The sequence below is a fragment of the Budorcas taxicolor genome, chromosome 8 (assembly GCF_023091745.1).
Source record: "Budorcas taxicolor isolate Tak-1 chromosome 8, Takin1.1, whole genome shotgun sequence".
Lineage (NCBI taxonomy): Eukaryota > Metazoa > Chordata > Mammalia > Artiodactyla > Bovidae > Budorcas > Budorcas taxicolor.
Window position 1 is genome coordinate 23,547,127 of NC_068917.1, and position 12,390 is coordinate 23,559,516.

Here is a 12,390-nt window from a genome sequence, read left to right on the forward strand (position 1 = left end):
TGACCTTTAGGCTGTGATGATCCAGCCCTTGCAGCTCTTGCAGGGACCAGGACATGCAGGCCAAAGAGAAAAGCTGGTACTGGGAGAGAACAGTGGAGAACATGATCCATTTGAAGGGCAACCTGCTGACTCATAGCTCTGTGGGAATGTGGCCTCTGTTGCCAGTCTGTTTATTATTATTATTATTATTTTTAAAGAGAAGCCGGAAATCTATTAAATAAATGTGAAATTGTTAAAATGGTAAAGTTTTATACGTTGAACACTGCTAGTTAAAAAAGACATAAACCAAATAACATATTTGCAGGTTAAGTCCACCTGCTGGTGTTCAACTGTGACTCTGACCTCAAGATCTTGAGCCTGACTGCTTGTTTCCATCTATCTCTTGGCTTTCCTCCGAGAGGCATAGGCATGATTGTATGTGGTCATTATGAATATTTTTGGGGGTCCCTTTCCTTACAACATTTAGATGTGATCCTGCTGCTGCTGCTAAGTCGCTTCAGTAGTGTCCGACTCTGTGTGACCCCATAGACGGCAGCCCACCAGGCTCCCCCATCCCTGGGATTCTCCAGGCAAGAATACTGGAGTGGGTTGCCATTTCCTTCTCCAATGCATGAAAGTGAAAAGTGAAAGTGAAGTTGCTCAGTCCTGTCCGATCCTTAGCGACCTCATGGACTGTAGCCCACCAGGCTCCTCCGTCCATGGGATTTTCTAGGCAAGAGTAGTGGAGTGGGGTGCCATTGCCTTCTCCCAGATGTGATCCTGTAACCTGTCAATAACTTTGTGTATGAATTAAACGAAGGCCACGGCTGTCTTATATTTGTCATTTTATTTACTATCATCTGACTCAGCCAGGTGAGAATTTGCGTAATACCTTAATTAGGAAAATTTTTGTCTACCTACCCCAAATTTTCTTCCTGCAGGTCACAAGCACTGTTAGTTACTGTTCGCCACGCCGCTAGTGTGTGATGAACTGCAGACCACCAAGAATGCTAAAAGTGCCCTCCCCCCCGGCTGTTGTCATTTCTGTTAGCCCTGTTGATTAGATCTTAGTTCATGTGTAGCCAGTTTTGACAGATAAACAAGAGGATTCATTTGTTTGCATTTTGGTCAGTTCCTAATGTAGGAGACCAGTCATTTTTAGTCTCAGCAAGTCAAGATATGGGTCATTTTCAGTCCGAACAAAGAGTACCACTGGTGAAATTGTATTGGTGAAATACTGCTGTGTCTTGGCCAGTGATGCATAGTAATTGTTCTTTCTTGATCTGATGGCAGTGAAACTCACTGTAATGAGTGTTCCAGCTCAGGGAAAGTTTGTCCAGTCTTAATTTACTACTGCTGTTTCTACTTCAGTGATTCCCTTCCTCTGTCCTTGCTCTTCTTGAAGAACAGAATGAAGAGTATCCTTTATCCTCAACAGACTTCTAAGGCCTGCAGCCTTTGTCGTGCATCTTGGGCTTTAGCCTGAGACAAGATGGCTTTAAAAAGCATGCTTGAGTATAGAAAATCACATTTTGAAGCCATTCTACTTCCCTTATATTGATGATTCTCAACCAGAGATTGGCAATCAGAATCAAGTCAAGAAACTCTTTAAAATTTGTGTGAGAGTGTACTTCAGTAGATCTCCACTCTCTTTACAGAACAAGTGAAAATTTGGGTTTGGGATTACAGTCTCAAGGATGGCTTGAGGATTTTGTTTGTTTTTAATCTATCTGTGAATAAGATAGTAGCTGATGGTAGAAATCTGTTTCCTTTTAGGCTGATCTGAAATAGATTGCAATCATAATTGCTCTGGACTGGTATGTTACTTGTTACATAGTAGGTACTTTCTGAAAGTCTTGTATGAGGTAAAATACTGTGCGTTTACTGCCAAGTAATTTAAGTGTTCAATCTGCTATAGTGAGAAAATTCTTGTAAAGAAACTTGTTCTTTATATGGGATAAAAGTATGGCAGGAAGTGGGTACCGGGAAACTCTTAGTGGTCCTAAATCAGGAAAACTTTTCAGCTTGTGCTTCTTTGTAACTTCCTATTTTCCTAATGAGGCAGAAATCCAGTTTAATGTTTAATTGGGAAAGCTGTGTATAATCTCCTGTTATCCTTTAGCATTTTAAACACCGGGAAGCAAGATGCTTCATTTCTGCTCAAATATATGTCAGGCTCAGATGTTTAAGTTAGCAGTGGTAGTTTCCATGGCAGCAGTGACTCTGCCCTTTTATCTTTTTCTTAGCACAATATTTAGCATAGCTTGTCCAGAGAGATTATTATTCCTGGCTGTGGGTTCTTAAAGACTTCTTGCGGAGCCTTTGACATCTCTGGGTGAAGGTGTGGTCCAGAGAAGCTCCCTGAGGGGTGGAACGTGAGCCTGTTTTGTGTACCCTTGCTTTCATAGCATCTTGCACGGTATACCTGTCACATCTGGTGAATAAGGGGTGTTGCTTTTCTGCCCTGGTGGTTTCTTCTGTACTCCCAGCTTCCTGAGACCTAGGCTAGGCTGGAAGAGAGATATTAACTCTCGATGTGGCTTTTTACTTTCATGGTGAAGCCTCCTTTTTTTTTAACTGTGATGTGATGACAACGGACCACTCCTGTAGTCCCCTGTTTTCCTTTCTGAGGCTTAACAACAAAGGCTTGTAGCTAGGAATTTTTTTTTTTTAAAGCTGATTCAACCTGATGCTTGAGCTCATAATAGAAGAATTAGTAGGTGTATATGGAAAGGGACTTGTGTGTTTGTTAGTGGTGGGGCATGACTACCTAGAATATGTCTGCCTTCCTTCCCCTTCATTGACAACCTGAGCTTGCTGCTCCAGATGTATTGAGTTGCAATAGAAGGTTTCTTGCTTGGAAGGGAAGGTAAAAGCGCATGAAAAAAAATCCCATAAATAAGTGGATTTTTTTTTTTTTTTTTAACTCATCGCCTTGAATTGCACTTCCCTGCACTGATGTGCTTTCTTTTATGGGTCCTGTGCACTTTGATCGCAGAAGAGACTGAAGGTGAGTGTGGCCTAATACCTCAGAGGAGGAGTATCCGTCTCGGGTCTCAGCTTAGCTGCTCACAGGCGGCTTCCTGGAGGCATTGTGCCTCCTTTCCTGTGCTGAGGATGTTTCCATTCCCAGGAGAAGAAAGGTAATGAGACTCTGGAGGGTGGAGAGAGGAGCGTGAGTATCAGTGAGAAGCAGCCTGGATGTGGGAGGGACCGCTGGGAGATTGTGAGAGCCTTGTGTGTGACAGGGCATGGTGGGCATGGAGAGGTGGGCGTGGTGGGCATGGAGAGGTGGGCATGCCCCTGGAGAGGGAGGTGGGGACCAGCTCAAGTGCCGCCAGTGCCCCCTCTGCAGGCTGAGATGGTACTTTGTAGGCAATGTGGGGTCAGTGTGAAGGCCTGAGAAACAGAAATGGTCCTGGGATGCTGACTGTTTTTAGGTAGATCATAGTAGCAGTGGAATGGAGGATGGATTGGAGAAGGGACAAGCTGCAAAGCAGAGATCAGGTAGGAGGCTTCAGACACAGTCTCAGCACTGGTTACAAATCCTAGTTCTTCTATTTAATACCTGATTAGACTTACGAAATTCTGAAATCCATTTGTAAATAGAAGCTAATGTATACAGCTCATAGTGCATGAGATGACTAAGTGGGATTTTTGTCTGTAAAATATGTAGCTTCAAGCCTTTCCTAGACTAAGAAATAAATGCTACTTTTCCTTCCTTGCTTTTCCCTATTTCAGTCATAGGATTCACTAAATTCTGCTTCAGGAGGCGGTCAGATCATCTTTCTTGTAGAAAAAGATCCCTAAATCCTTTGGAGGGTTTAAGAGGATGCCTTATTTATTGTTTATTTTAATTAAACATAAAGCCTAGTTTATACTTCTGTGTATGCTCAGTTGTTAAGTTGTGTCTGATTCTTTGAGACCCCGTGGACTGTAGCTCACTAGGCTCCTCTGTACCTGGGATCCCATTCCCTTCTCCAGGGGAATCTCCTCTGACCCAGGGATCAAACCCATACCTTTCTGTCTTCTTGCATTAGCAGGCTTAGGAAATGTTTAAATTCGGGTCATTTTGAAAATCATAATAGGAGAAAGATGGTGGGAGGCCATGGAGTTGTGTGTGGAAGTGAATGGAACACTGATCTGTGAGTTGTAGAAACTGACACCATGCAGTACATCTCAGTGTGCAGATTGTCGATCTAGATTCTAGAGTACTGCTGTGAATGAGACTCTGTTCCCATTCTGCCCTGTGTTGTAAGTAACTCTGAATATTTGGAGAAGATGCTTGTGTCACCCTTGGAATTCTTAGCTAAAGTGAGGTAGCACTTTCTAATCTTAAATAGTAAAATTCCAAGAGGCTGAGCAGCTGATGAGAAGACTAAGTTAAGGAGAGTGGAACCTGTTTACTGCTTTGTGTGTGTGTGTGGGCTGTACTCTTGAAGATGAAATAGACAAGGCTGTAATTCCGATGTGGAACGTTTAGGCTATTGGCACTGTACTTTCTGATATATAGGATTTGGAGGTCGGGGGTGGAAAATTGCAGCATTTTAAGTGAAAATTCTGATCCTCCTCAGTCACCATTTGTGACCACGTGCTAAATGTGGTTTAACGTAGCATGTGCTTCTGGGGTCCTGCACAGGAACTGACAGTCATGACTGGGCAGTCTTCACACTGAGCTTTCTGTCCACCCGTGTTCCCTTTTCATGTTAAGAAGCTCCCAGTACAGCTCTGCACTCTGTTGCCCGTTTAAACATGAAAACAAAACAACTGCGCCATAACCTGAAAGACAGATAAGCGAGTTCTCTGTGCCAACGCTTGAAGATGCGTCTTCCTTTGCCCAGCAATGATGATAATAGCATTTGAAAATTTGTGAAGTGCATGCACATATTATCTGTCTAAATTATATGCATATAATTGAAGCTTTTATAGAAAACAAGCCCCTTTACTTCCTCTACCTCTTACCAGAGTAGAAATAATTCAAAAGCTAGATTAAAACAAATTTTTTTCTTGTTAAAATATAGCATTTGATCGCATACGTGCCCCTCTTCCCCACTTCAAACCTATAGGAGATGCTTGTCTTCAACTTTGGAACTACGTATGTACATATGTAAACAGGTTCTGTAATTTATGCTCACACATTTGCTTCATTGTCCATTTATACAATAGGGGGACTTGCCCCAGTGTACTTTGAGATATCGTCAAGCATTTATTTCAAATGTGCTTTAACTTAGTGATAAGATAACTTGTGAAGTGGGAAGTCTGACAGCAGTTGAAGTGACAGTCATTGGCAGGGAACCCAAGCACCTTAACTCCTTTTTGTGCTGGAGAGGTATCCAGGATCTGGGATTTTGTGTTTGTGCCCACTGTGGATATAAGCAGGCAAGGGCTGAGGTTAAGAAAGCCCTTACCTGATCTGTAATGTAGTGCATTAACTTTCTTTCTTTTTTTTAAACATTAGCGCTTGCTCTCTCTTTTTAATGAAAAGTATCACTTGAGTTAGAGCTTCCCTGGTGGCTCAGTGGTAAAGAATCTGGCTGCCAATGCAGGAGACATGGGTTCCTTCCCTGGGTCAGGAAGAATCCCGTGGAGAAGGAAATGGCAACCCCCGCCAGTATTTGTGTCTGGGAAGTCTCACTGACAGAGGAGCTTGGTCAGGATACCTGGGGTTGCAAAAAGAGCTGGACACTACAAAGTGAATAAACAATGACAATAGTCACTTAAGTTAGGTTCATCTGTGAAGGTAATAGAAGTATGCACCATGGCCATGCGAAAAGAGCTCTGAGTCCTTCGTTTTCTGTGTCTGAAAGTGCACACTTTCCAGCATTTTAAATGTTGATCCCTGGAAAGGGCTGAATCCATCTGCTGATAATTTTTTTTAAATTAATTTTTATTGGAATATAGTTGCTAATGTTGTGTTTCTCCTGTACAGCAAAGTGAATCAGTTACACGTATACATATATCCCCTCCTTTAGATTTCCTTCCTATTTAGGTCACCACACATCATTGAGTAGAATTCCCTGTGCTATAGAGTAGGTTCTCGTTAGTTATCTGTTTTGTACATAGTAGTGTTATATATAAACATTAACTCTTTTGTAGGCAGCAGATTAACCAGAAATTTACTTGTCACCCTCTCCTTTAGACCCCCTCCCCCAATTGGAATGTCTAGAAGTGAAAAATAACACTTCATCTGAATGCAGATTCTTGCCCCTTCCCAAAATGTAGTAAATAACCAGAAGCTTATGTACTTGTTTTTCCTAGCTGGGATGTAGCTTTTTAAGAACGCCATCTTTTGAGGAGGAGGGGAAGAGAAGATGGACCAAAGGAAATAAAGTATCTTTCTTAGTGTGAATCATGTTTTTTAAGATGCTCCAACTTTCTGTGCTAAATAATTCATAGTGGTGTTGCTAAAACAAATGTAGCTATCTCTTGGGAGTCTCAGGACTTTAACTGAAAAGAAAAATACATTGCATAGGTGAATACCAGTGAAGTGTTCCACTTGCCAAGAGAGGAAAGAAGCCGTCCCTCTGTGCTGACCAAGGTTTACGCTCCCACAAATCCTAGAGTGCACGGGGGAGAGCCCCTTGGTCGGTGCTCCGCAATGCATTAATGAATTACAAAATTCTATATGTCTAAAGGTAGTATCTCAACTTTTCAGTTTCTTTAAAGTTCAACAGAAATATTTGTAGCCTCCCAGCATTAGGAAGAAAACATTCCTTGTTCTGTTGACATTTTATTTTGTTCACTTTAGTTTGGTATAAGCTACTTGGGGTTAAACACTTAACTATAGTTTTTGGTTTTCTGCGTGTACGTTCTGCCAGATGACACTTAAGAGTAAAATAACCTTAGTGGCCAGATGGAGTATTGTGGCCCTTTATAACACTTCTGAGTTAAAAAACAATATTTGTGACTATAAACCTTCCTTGTCTTTTATATCCCCTTTAAGACTAGGCATACTTGCTCTTTTGGAGCTCGAATATGACAGTGTTTTAGTGGCTGTATCCTACAGAGGAGCTATGTTTTTAACCTACCTAATGAAAACAGTCAACTACTGGGATTAATTTGAGGATTTCCAATCAGCCTTTCACAATTTGTAGAACCCTGAGGGGGTTCCCCTTAGCTGTGACTTTTGCAAAAGAATGTGAAGTTAATCCAATTTCTATGTTGATTACTATGTTAACTGTCTTAATTGAGCAATTCAAATTTATCTGCCTATACCAAACAAGAACCCTGCTACAAAACTGTGGGAGTAGTTGATTTTCTTCTTACTATGTTCATGTTCTAGTTTAGGTTCTACAGCCAAATAATGGCTTAGAAATTAATAATGGCCACTGAGGTTGGAATGATTCATCACTAATGGTAGTGTATTCTAGTCTGTAACCAAGATTAAACTAACCCTTGGCCTAACCTTGACTACTATGGAGGTGTGTGTGTGTATATGTGTGTATATATATATATATATATATATGTATATGACCCTGTTGAAGAATATAGATTTTAAAGTTTAATTACATATCACAGAAATGTAAGTTATTCTCATTATTTTCATCTGTCATCTACTTTGTTTTACCTTTTGGGGTGAAAACTCTGAGCCTTAGAGGCTATCATAGGTTACAAATCAATTGCTGACATACTGAGAGTTGCATCTTTTGAATTATTCTGGTTTTTATAAATTTTGCATTTGCTATTAAATGTTTCACTTGCAGAATTCTTTAAAGACTCCATAGATAAAGGAAATAACTCTTGATTTAATATTTTTAAACTCAGATTTTCAAATATTGGGTTTCTTTAAGGAGATCTCCTACTCCCAAAGTAAGACGCTAACTTTCTATAGAAGCTAATCCTTTTCTGAATCATCATGTATTCTTAGTGGCCAGAAAGATGAATTGATTTGAATGTGAGTAGGCGATGGCACCCCACTCCAGTACTCTTGCCCGGAAAATCCCATGGACGGAGGAGCCTGATGGGCTGCAGTCCATGGAGTCGCTAAGAGTCGGACGTGACCGAGCGACTTCACTTTCACTTTTCACTTTCATGCATTGGAGAAGGAAATGGCAACCCACTCCAGTGTTCTTACCTGGAGACTCCCAGGGACGGGGAGCCTGGTGGGCTGCCGTCTATGGGGTCGCGCAGAGTCGGACACGACTGAAGCGACTTAGCAGTTAGAATCTAAAGCAGTTTCTTGATAATGGATTTAAATAGTTTGTTGTTGCTGTTCAGCCGCCTAGTCTCGTCCGACTGTTCGCGACTCCATGGACTGCAGCATGCCAGGCTTCCCTGTCCCTCACCGTCTCCTGGAGTTTGCTCAGACTCCTGTCCATTGAATCGGTGATGCCATCCAGCCATCTCATCGTCTTTTTACTGATGTAGTTAAACTAACACATTGATGACATGTTCCCTGCTGGGTTTGTCCACTTCTCCCCTGGCATCACCCTGATTGGAATCACTGTCATCCTTCATCTTGGTCACTGCAGGTGTTTCTTGGTTGGTCTTCTTGTTTCCAGAGTTGCTGAGCTCTCCCACACAGACATACCCAGTTTATTTTCACAGTAGCCACCTTTTCTGCTCAAAACCTTTTCTATGGTTCACTTTCTTGTGGCGGCCTTTGATGAAGTTGAGGATGTACTGCCCCAAAGTATGTTACTTTGGCATATTAAATATCTTAAGCTGAAGGAGTTTGAGAAAATAGCAGAAGTAGAAAGGTCATTCTAACCTCCTCCCTCTCCTTTCTTCTCTGAAATAGGTAGTAAAATTCCCGTGTGGAAAGAACCCTCCCTGTACTGAGAGGAAGGAAGACATTCTTAACATCAGTACAGTGACTTGGGGCCTGGAAATCTGAACAAGCATACTTTGTTAAACTAACCCTTATCTTGCTACTTTGGGCTTTCCTGGTAGCTTAGCTGGTAAAGAATCTGCCTGCAATGTAGGAGACCCCAGTTCAGTTACTGGGTCAGGAAGTCCCCCTGGAGAAAGGGATAAGCTACCCACTCCAGTATTCTTGGTCTTCTCTGGTGGCTCAGCCAGTAAAGAGTCTGCTTACAGTGCAGAGACCTGGGTTTGATACGTGGATGGGGAAGATCCCCTGGAGGAGGGCATGGTAACCCACTCCAGTGTTCTTGCCTGGAGAATCTCCATGGACAGAGAGGAGCCTGGCAGGTCCCAGTCCGTGGGGTCGCAGAGTCAGACGCGACTGAGCGACTAAGCACAGCACGTCTTCCTGGTTTCATCCTTATCACTCACTACCCCCAACCCAAACTGCCTCGTCTAGTCAATTCTTTACACATCTGTTGTTTCTTTATCTAAGAGAGGTATATAAACTTCTTGCTCAGATTACTTCTCTCTTGTGAAGGCTCCCATGTACATGTATAAATAAATTCAATAAAATTTGTATGCTCTTGTCCTATTAATTTGTCAGTCTAATTTGCAGACCCAGCCAGAACCCTAAGAGTATTGAAGGAAACTTCTTCCTCCTCTACACCTCAAAGGTCCTGTATGTCTGGCTTTCCACCTCTTAGACTCATCTCTCTCTAGCCTCCTTCTAGCTTCACCCTGGCTGATCTCTGCCTGATTTGTCTTCTAGATATCCCCATGGGGATGTATTTATTTGCTTATAAATCTGTAACAAACTAACCATGAACTTGGTGCTTAAAACAACACGGATTTATTAGCTTGCAGTTCTGAAGGGCAGAATCCCGTGACGTGGGTCTCTTGGGCTATCATCAGGGTGTTGGCAGGGCTGCATTCCATCTGGAGATGCTGGGGAGAATCTTTCCCCTTGCCTTTTTCAGCTTCTGGAGGCTGCCCACATTCCTTGGTTGATGGCTCCCTTCCATCTTCAAAGCCAGTGACTGTGGGTTGAGTCTTTTTCAGGTTGTATCACTCTGACACCAGCGCTCCAGCCTCCGTTTTCCATTCATGTGGACTCTTCTGATTACCCTGGGCCCAACTGATAATCCAGGATAATCTTCCCATCTCAGGGCCATCTGATGAGCAACCTTAATTCCATATGTATCTTAATTCCCTGTCATGTAACATAGTCACATATTTCAGAGTTGAGAATGTGGGCATCTAAGGTGAGCTGATATTCTGCCCACCACAGCGGTGCTTACCTCTCCTCTAAATCTTGCCTGAAGGCTCATCTCACTGAGACCTCCTGTTTAATACTGGAAACTGTCCATCCTTCATCTCCACACTCTCAGCCCTCTTACTCGGCTCTACATTTTTTTTTATTCCAAAGCACACTTATTTCCAGCTAATACACAGTTTTGTACATGTGTACACCTCCTATTGCAGATGTACACTCCAGGATATTTCTTCAGTGGGAGTTGTGAACTAATGTTTGTTGAATGAATGGGTGAATGAACAGAGGGTGAACCTTAAGCAAATCTTTTTCACAGGATCTTTGCTTTCGTGTTGCCCAGCATGGAAGCCTGATATGGACCTAGAATGAAGGGAAGGACTTGGGACCAACCCCTAAATTCATACTTTTCTCTCTCACCTCAAAGCTTTTAATTCTGCCAGCTCTAGAACTACAAAACCTCAGAAATCAGAAAGACTGGCGTCAGAAGGACTCTGTAGGAGCCATAAAGGGCCAAGAGACAGAGAAATGTTCGCATTCGCTGCCAAAGAGCATTCTCCCTGTGAGGCCTGCAGCTGTCTGGGGCAGTGTCTCTGGCAGCTCTTGGACCCTTGTTGGCCCCAAGGCGAAAAATCTGAGCTCGACCAGGCTAAAGAATCCATGGAGCTGGAGGCAGCTAAAACGGTATGGGGGTGGGGCGGGGAGTTGACAGGGATTCCAGGATTGAGGATATACCATGAAGTTTAAAGCTGCAAACCTTTATTCCTTTAGGAACCACATAGCAAAGTGAAGGGGTTTAAAGAAAACAAAAGAATGGCTTATTCTTGTAGCCAACATGTCAGCACCATGATTTGAGTGCTTGGTTGACCCTTCTATTGTTTTAATTCAGCAAAGCCGAAATGTATCCCGAAAATGCCATTTTAGTGATTTGAATGGGAAGGATAAAACATTCTGTAGGCATGGTTTTTACTAGACAGATGACCCACCTTGCTGCTTACCCAGCTCTCATGTGTGAACTCTCATTATTCACTTCGCTGATTATTTCGAGAGCTTTAGCTCCTTGCTTTGAGTTCCTCCAAGGAACATGCCTTTTGGCTGTGGCTGCTGCCTTTTTTTGTAGTGGGTTCTGCTCTTAAACTTTAGAGATACTGCTTCCTTTCTCCTCGTGACTTGGCCTTTAGAGAGGTTTGATGTCCTCTGAGGAAAAGCTTTGTACTATCCACTCCAGAACTCTTGCCTGGAAAATCCCATGGACGGAGGAGCCTGGAGGGCTGCAGTTCATGGGGCTGCTAGAGTCGGGCACGACTGAGCAACTTCACTTTTTACGTTCATGCATTGGAGAAGGAAATGGCAACCCACTCCAGTATTCTTGCCTGGAGAATCCCAGGGACGGGGGAGCCTGGTGGGCTGCCGTCTATGGGGTCGCACAGAGTCGGACACGACTGAAGCGACTTAGCAGCAGCAGCAGCATACTGATGCTGCCCTGGTTCTGTGTTAGTCGAGAACCGTCTTCCTGTAAACGAGTATCCAAGGTCACTCCATCCAAGTCGTACCTTTTTGAGTATGAGATACTTGTCCTTGCCCTTAGCTATGATTCTTTTTAGAGATCTTACCTTTTATGTTTGCTTGTTATGTTTTCTAGTCTCTATCAGTTAAAAAACCCTTTGAGATGTACTTAATCCTGATGTATTTGTTAAGTACTTTTGAGTTAAAATTTATTTTTTTTCATATCTACCTGTACTTCTGCTGGTCTTTTTGAAGTTAGACCCGGGCTCCAGATGCCACAGCTCGGTGACGCTGTTGGCCAGGGACTCGGAGCACATTTGTACCATGTTTTTGGATTTGTCCTGGTTTCTGGCTTCTTTGTAGTGGTCAGGTAGCCATAGCAGGCTCTTGAAATGACAGTATACAACTGATCACTCAAAAGATAGTTTCCTTTGTTGTGCCATTTAACAAGAATTTAGATTTTAATGGGTGAGGATGGCTAACACAGTATGCCAACAAAATGAAAATATGCTTTATCTGTGGTTTGAAATACCTGAAGTGAGACAGAAAAACAAGCTACCAAGTTGGCATGTTATTTAGAGAGGTGATTGCTCTTTCATGCTTGAGTTCTGTTTTTTTTTTTTTTTTTTTCCCCTAAAGGAACTGCTCTTGACCTTAAGTACATTTTTGATTGCTTAGTATGTGCAAATCCCAGAGCTGGATATGGAATAGGTGTGACTTGGGGGCCTTCCTGGCAGATAGAACTGTACAGGCAAAGCCAGAAGCATGTATGCTCTTCAGTGGACCGTGGCTGCATGGAGGACAAGCAGCAGTTCATATTTTTAGATGCT